Consider the following 6,646-nt stretch of genomic DNA (forward strand, 5'->3'; position numbering starts at 1 on the left):
GGAGCAAACAGCCTCATCTTTCTCCCTTGGAATGGCTGCTGGTTTTGAACAGCCAATCTGCAGTTAATAGTGCAGCACTTACCCAACAGTGCTTACAAGGGCTCCTTATAACGACACTCCAGGCTGTACAGTAATAAAGGGTTTCCTGCTTTTTATGGGTATGGGGTATGAAGGTACATGTCTAACTTTTTGGACTCGCAAACCCAGTAAGAGACTTGATATTCAACTAAACAATTCATGTCCATGCTACAGATGCTTTAAAAAAAAATTCCTGCCTCTACTCAAGCTTTCAAACAAACCCTGATTAAGACTGAACTAAATACAAAGCACAGAGGATGAATTCTGGAAATGAATTTCTTGATGTTTAAATTTTAAGGAAAAGAACATTTTACTTTAGACATTAAGTCCTTGAGACTTTAATTTGCAAAGGGTTTTTAATTTTTGGACTTTAGTTTTCCCTAGAAATCTGATAATGGGAGCATTTATCTTCTAATTGGAAGTGTGGCTGTGTTGACTGCACAGATAAAGAATCTTTACGGAGCCATGTAGTCTCAAGTCAAGTCCGCTGGCGAGTGAACTTGAGCAATGTCACTGAGTACCATTAGTCTGCAAAAGACGTCAGGATGTTGTTGTTCTGTGGTGTCAAGTTGCTTCCAAACCTCATGTACCAGAGAGTGAAACACTGACCAGTTCTACAACATCCTTATCATTTCCTGTTCCAGGCCATTGTTGAAGCCACCAGATCAACAGAACACCTCCCTAAGGTCTTCCTCTTTTTCACAGACCTTTCACTTTTCCAAGCATGATGTCCCTTTTCAGGGACTGGGACTCACCACCCTCGCTTCTGAGAGTTGCAGGAGTGCCCCGCAGCGGAATGGGTTCTCTTGCCCAGTTCAGAAGAATGAGGCAGGGAGCCACACTTGCCAAACAAGAAAAAAGATTTCGTGGAGATTGAAGCACCTTGCGAGGGGAGATGTGGCAGGGGCTCTAAGACAACACAGGCTACCGTCTTGCCAAAGTAGAGAAAAGGAGAGATTTTAAGGGAGTTTAGGAGGGAAGAACAATATGTTTATTTATGAACTGAGGTGGCGAATCCCAGGTATTGTGTCTACATGGGTGGGGTTGGGGTAATTGGATCCATGCACAACAGGTGTTCAGAAATGGAGACCGAGGTAAAGGCACTGTGAAGGCTGTCATCACTTATTATGTGAATAATAAGTGAATAATTCTAAAATAGCTACATTAGAAACACTCCAACACTTAAGAAAAAAAGAGTAAAATACTTTTCGTTTCTCCTCTTTAGCCCCTAAAACAACATCATATGGTCTGGATCTACCTATTTAAGTCCTACATCGGCTTCTGGAGTATTTGTCTGGAGGGAAAATAATAATAATAAAATGACACTGGACAGTGCAGTCTGTGGCTATTTAGGAAGGGGAGGTGAGAAAGTCAGCTCTCAGGACAAGCTAGTCGGCTTCGTCTCATCGGCGGCGGGGTCTTTGGGTTCTTGTCCTTCCACACTTCTTCCACGTGCTCGTCCTTTTTGCGCGCAAGCGCTCCAGGCTGGCCGCCCTTTGTGCTTCTCGGTTCTCTGTGTTGGCTTCCATTTCGTGGGCAGCCCCTCCTCGGCCATCTTCCTGAAGCCCCCGTTGCTTTCCGCAGCACTTCCTTCTCCTGCTCCGCTTCTCCGCAGCTGCTTCAGGACCTCCGCTCCATGGGACTTGCATCTTTCTTCTGCAGCTTCTAATTTCTTCTGAATTTCCGCCAGGGAAACGTCCTTCTTCTTTGGAGGAGAAAGAGGGAATTCTGGGACGGCCGCTTTTGAACGGGGGCCTTCCCCAGTTCTTTCCCCTGGGTATCAGAAGAAGCCAAGGTGAATAGAAGACGAGAGACTGGAAGTGTTTGCTACACAATCCACTGGAAGGAAAGCCCTGCTCTGTCCCGCCGCCTGGCCACACTCTCAGCACCCTTGCTTTTCAATAACTAAAGCGGTCTACTGCCGCAGATTTACCCAAGGCAACTTGTCTTTTGATCGTTTGACTGCTGCTTCCATGAGCATTGATTGTGGATCCAAGCATGACCAAAGCCTTGACAACTTCACCTTTTCCTCCATTTACCAAGCCGTTTGTTCCCTAATGGTCCAGGTGTGAGGACTTTGGTCTTCTTCACATTGGTTCATGATCTGGATTGAAGGCTGCAAACCCTGATCTTCATCAGCAAGTACTTCAAGTCTTCCTCACTTCAGCAAGGAGGGTTGTGTCACCTGCATATTGCAGGTTGTTAATAAGCCTTCTAATCCTAATGCCACATTCCTCGTCTCTGATTATTTGCTCAATGTACAGATTGAAGAAGTGTGGTGAGAGGATACAATCCTGACACACACACACTTCTTGATTTTTAGCTATGTGGTCTTGTCTTGTTCCCTTTGAATGATTGCCTCACGATCTGTGCACATGTTCTGCGTGAGCACAGTGAAGCGCTCTGGAATTCCCATTCTTCTCAAGGTTAGATCGAGTTTGCTATGATCCACACAGGCAAATACCTTGGCATAGTTTTTAAAAGTAAACATCTTTCTGGTATTCTCTGCTTTTAGCCAAGATCCATCTGATATCAGAAATGATATTCCTTGTTTCATATCCTCTTGTGCGTCTGACCTGAACAGTTCCCTGTCAATGTCCTGCTACAACTGTTGTTAGGTGATCTTCAGCAACATTTGATGTACAAATGATATCAATGATATTGCTCTATACTTTGTACATTCTGCTGGTACAAATATGGATCTACTGGAGTCAGTTGGCCAAGTAGCTGTCTTCCAAATTTTCTGGCATAGACAACTAAGTGCATCCAGTGCTTAGAGGAAAAAATACATCATTCTTTCAGGTGTGAAGGAAATTGAAAATGATAATGGCTGTTGCAATATGCCACAAATTAAAATGTTAACTGGATGTGGGGTATAATAGAGCCCATACCTACACATTTAGGGAAATTCCTCAAAATCACAGAACTTGAAAGATGGATCTGTAAGAATCCAGTCTCTTTCCTAACCTGTCTTATAAGGGACATTCTGGTTGTACTTCTTCTGAGACAGATTTATTTGTTCTTCTGACGGTGCATGGTAATTTAAATATTCTTTGCTAACACCAAAATTTTAGGAGCCCTGGTGGCATAATATTACACATTTCGATCCCCAAGTTCAGCAGCTAAAAGCCACCAGCCACTCCTTGGGAGGAAGACGGGGCTGTCTAATCCCATAAACAGTTACAGCCTCAGAAACTCACAGGGGCAGTTCTACCCTACACATAACAACAATAGGGTTGCTATAAGTCAGCATGGACTCAGTGGCAGTGAGTTTAGGTTGTTTGGTTTAACACCATAATTTAAAGGCATCAATTCTGCTATCTTCATTTAGTGCCTAAAAGCAAAGGCACTCCCAATAGAGCCCTAGTTTCATCCTAAACCTTAAAATCAGTCCAAATGCCTTATTGAGTTCCCACCTTCATTTTCTGACACCAAGCTGCCAACGTGAAGTCCAAGGAGACAAAAAAGGGCAGGAGCCCTGAACAATGTCCTTGTTAACTCTGGGAGCAGGTTACTTAATGGAAAGATAGATGAAGAAGCAAGATACACCTGCAGTAGACTGAAGCCTAGACAAAGAATAGCCGGTGAAGAGGGGACGTATACAAAGGATGGGAGAGGCATATAAGGAAGCTGCGCCTTAAGACCAAGATAAGGAAATAGAAGAGAGCCATCTCTTGTCCTCTCAATTCTTGTCTGATGGCTCCACAAAGACTGCCTTTATCATAAATAAAGCCTTTGCTAAAGGTTTCTGCAGAAGTAGCTCTTTATCTCAGCGGTTGAAAGACCCAAACTAGTACCACATCTGTATAACAAGAATAAACTTTATATAGCTTTTTGGATTTAATTAGACATGACCTTGATGGTATGTCAGTCCATTTCCCAAGTAAAATGAAATCCTTGACAACTTCAATCTTCTTTTCCATTTATCATGATATTGTTTATTGGTCCATTTGTGGAGAGTTTTATTTTCTTTACATTGTATTAGAGCTTAAATTCTAAGCACTTCTGCTATTAACCAAGAATGTAGATAATCTTACCCCCAAGCAGAGTACACTTCTTCAGTCCTCTTCAGCCAGGCCAAGAGGGGCAATATTTTTTAGGGGCTTGCCTGGGTGAGTCCTTGATGGAGGTCACTGTAGGGGGAACAGTACTCATTCATTACCATCAAGTTCATACACTGACTCATAGACGCTATACGAACTTGCCAGGGTAAACCAGCCCCTAACACGTCATCATGGGTCTGGTAGGTGCAATTGTACAGTGATAATAAGTAAAGATTATAGTAAAGTCATAGAGAGCATGAGAGATAGAAGAGAGATTGAAATAATGGAGTTAGACACATTTCATGGTAGCATGCTCACCTCAGCCTTGCTTGGTGGTCCACATGGAGAGAGAGCGCAGGGAAGGAAGACAAGGGGAAAGGGAACAGGGGAGTGAGGACCAGGGGAGAGAGGAAGGGGGAGCAGACTCGAGCCAAGAAGGATCTTTATTGCTAACCCAGGCCTATATACCTTTGGGGGGAGTGCAAGCCCATTAATTATAGGTAGAGACATACGTCACAGGAAGTGTTTGCACTATGGGTTATACAGCAATGAGAGGGGGGCAATATAGAGATATACACGCAATAGGAAAAGGAGGGATTGAGGGTATACATGTGACAAGAAGGGCGGATCCTAGATTCAAGATGGCAGCTTAACTTTGGATGTCACTGAGCCAGTTTGACCTGTTCTCTGGCTCACTATAGAAACCATTATCAGTAGGGTATAAATCCACCTACAGGAACCAAGCTAATGGTCCCAAGCCTTTAGGGAGAAGTAGCCCATTGTCCTTAACAGAAGGGAGCAGGACCTAGCTGTGGTGGGACCAGAGTCTGGTAACTGACTGCCTTCAGGGAGGATGTCTCTAAGCAGCTGACCTCCCACCATATGCTGGAAAACAGCCTCTAATGTTTAGCATATCTTTGGGGGAGACAAAGCTGGGGAAGTCTCTTTATAATCCCACAAAACTGCCCTGTGAGTTTCCAAAGTTGTAACTCTTAGTGAGAGTCTTTCTCTTGGGGACAGCACAGGGGATTGCATTGTCCTGAGTCTTGCTCTATCAGTCTCAACCTGACTACATTGGTTGGAGGGCCCTGGACCAATCTTGTGAGCCTTTCTATCTAATGATGTACATGTTCAAACGCTGCCATCAGTCATGAATTTGTGACAGTTTCCTTTGTTCCATGCCTTATTCATCTGGTTTCCCAACTGTGACTTAGAGGGTGCTCATTTGACTTTATGCTAATAGCCTCCCTTGTCTGAATGATGGGTCTGTGTCTTTGTGTTTTCTGCCTCTTTTAAGACTTATTAAATGTTCTCCTTGAATTCTATTTGAGATGGGGGTCACTAAAACACCCTTTGGATGTGAACATAGAGCCCTCAGACTGGAGCAGCCTGCATGAAGGGCTCTTGGTGTGGAGGTGAACAATCAACAGCCCACTTTGCATCAGCAAGACATATTTCCATTTTAAGTCATCTTATTTTGAGATCGATACCATAGTTCAAACCAACACTTCCCACCTACTCTTCTCACCCCTGTCCCCCAAAAGCTTTCCCCAATCCTGTTCCTCAAGTTATATTAGCTCTCTCTCCATTCACTGGCACATACCTGGAAGGAAATGTCTGGTACTTGCTGCCCCCACGTCCTTAATTCTCGGGGATCTGGCTTCTGCTTTTCTCATCCTTCAGAATTATTTTCTTAAAGATTACCAATAACCTCCAAAAATTCTCACTGCCATTGAGTTGATTCTGATGCGTGGTAACCCTATGGGACACACTCTAACTGCCCTATTGGGTTTCCAAGGCTGTCAATCTCTACAGGCGTGGAAACCTCCTTGTTCTTCAGCAGAGCAGCTGGTGGTTCCAATGACTGACCTCGTGGGTAGCAGCCACGGGGCTCCTACCAATAACTTCACCTACGCTCACTGCTGTCAAGTCCATCCCGACTCAGAGCAACCCCATGGGACTGTGAGTTTCTGAGACAGCAACTCTTTATAGGAGTAGAAAAGCCTTTCTCCCAAAGAGCAGCTGGTGGTTTTAAACTGCTGACCTTACGGTTAACAGACTAACAAGTAACCACTATACCACCAGGCTCCTACCAATAACCTCAAAAACCAAACTGGCTACCATTAAGATAATGCTACTCACAGTGACACCCCCCTCCCACCCCCGGTAGGTTCGAGACTGTAACTATTTACGAGAGTAGAAAGCCCAGTCTTTCTCCCCAGGAGCTGCTGGTGGTTTTGAACGCAGATCACAGCCCAACAGGTAACCACTGCACCATCAGGGCTCCAATAACTTACTCCTTGCTAAATGTGCTTCAGGACATTCAAGCCCATTTCTACCAGGACCCCAGACTCTCAAGTAAATTTTAGCCTTTTTGTGATTACAGACTCCTTTGAAAATGAGATAATCCAGGATGAGATTTTGAGAAAGGGATTGACATGATAAAAATGATATTTTAGTAACAATGTTTAGTAGAGAGACACGAGATTTGTCGAAAGAAATGTTAGGAGATACTGAATTTGTGA

General features: G+C 44.0%; 1 pseudogene; it reads right to left on the minus strand.

Annotated features, from left to right (window-relative positions):
- Positions 1-1,449: 1,449 nt before the first annotated feature.
- LOC101651494 lies at positions 1,450-5,797 on the minus strand (annotated as a pseudogene).
- Positions 5,798-6,646: the final 849 nt, after the last annotated feature.

The sequence above is a fragment of the Echinops telfairi genome, unplaced genomic scaffold, assembly GCF_000313985.2.
Source record: "Echinops telfairi isolate 266 unplaced genomic scaffold, ASM31398v2 ScPeMD7_2573;HRSCAF=3158, whole genome shotgun sequence".
In the NCBI taxonomy this organism is placed as follows: Eukaryota; Metazoa; Chordata; class Mammalia; order Afrosoricida; family Tenrecidae; genus Echinops; species Echinops telfairi.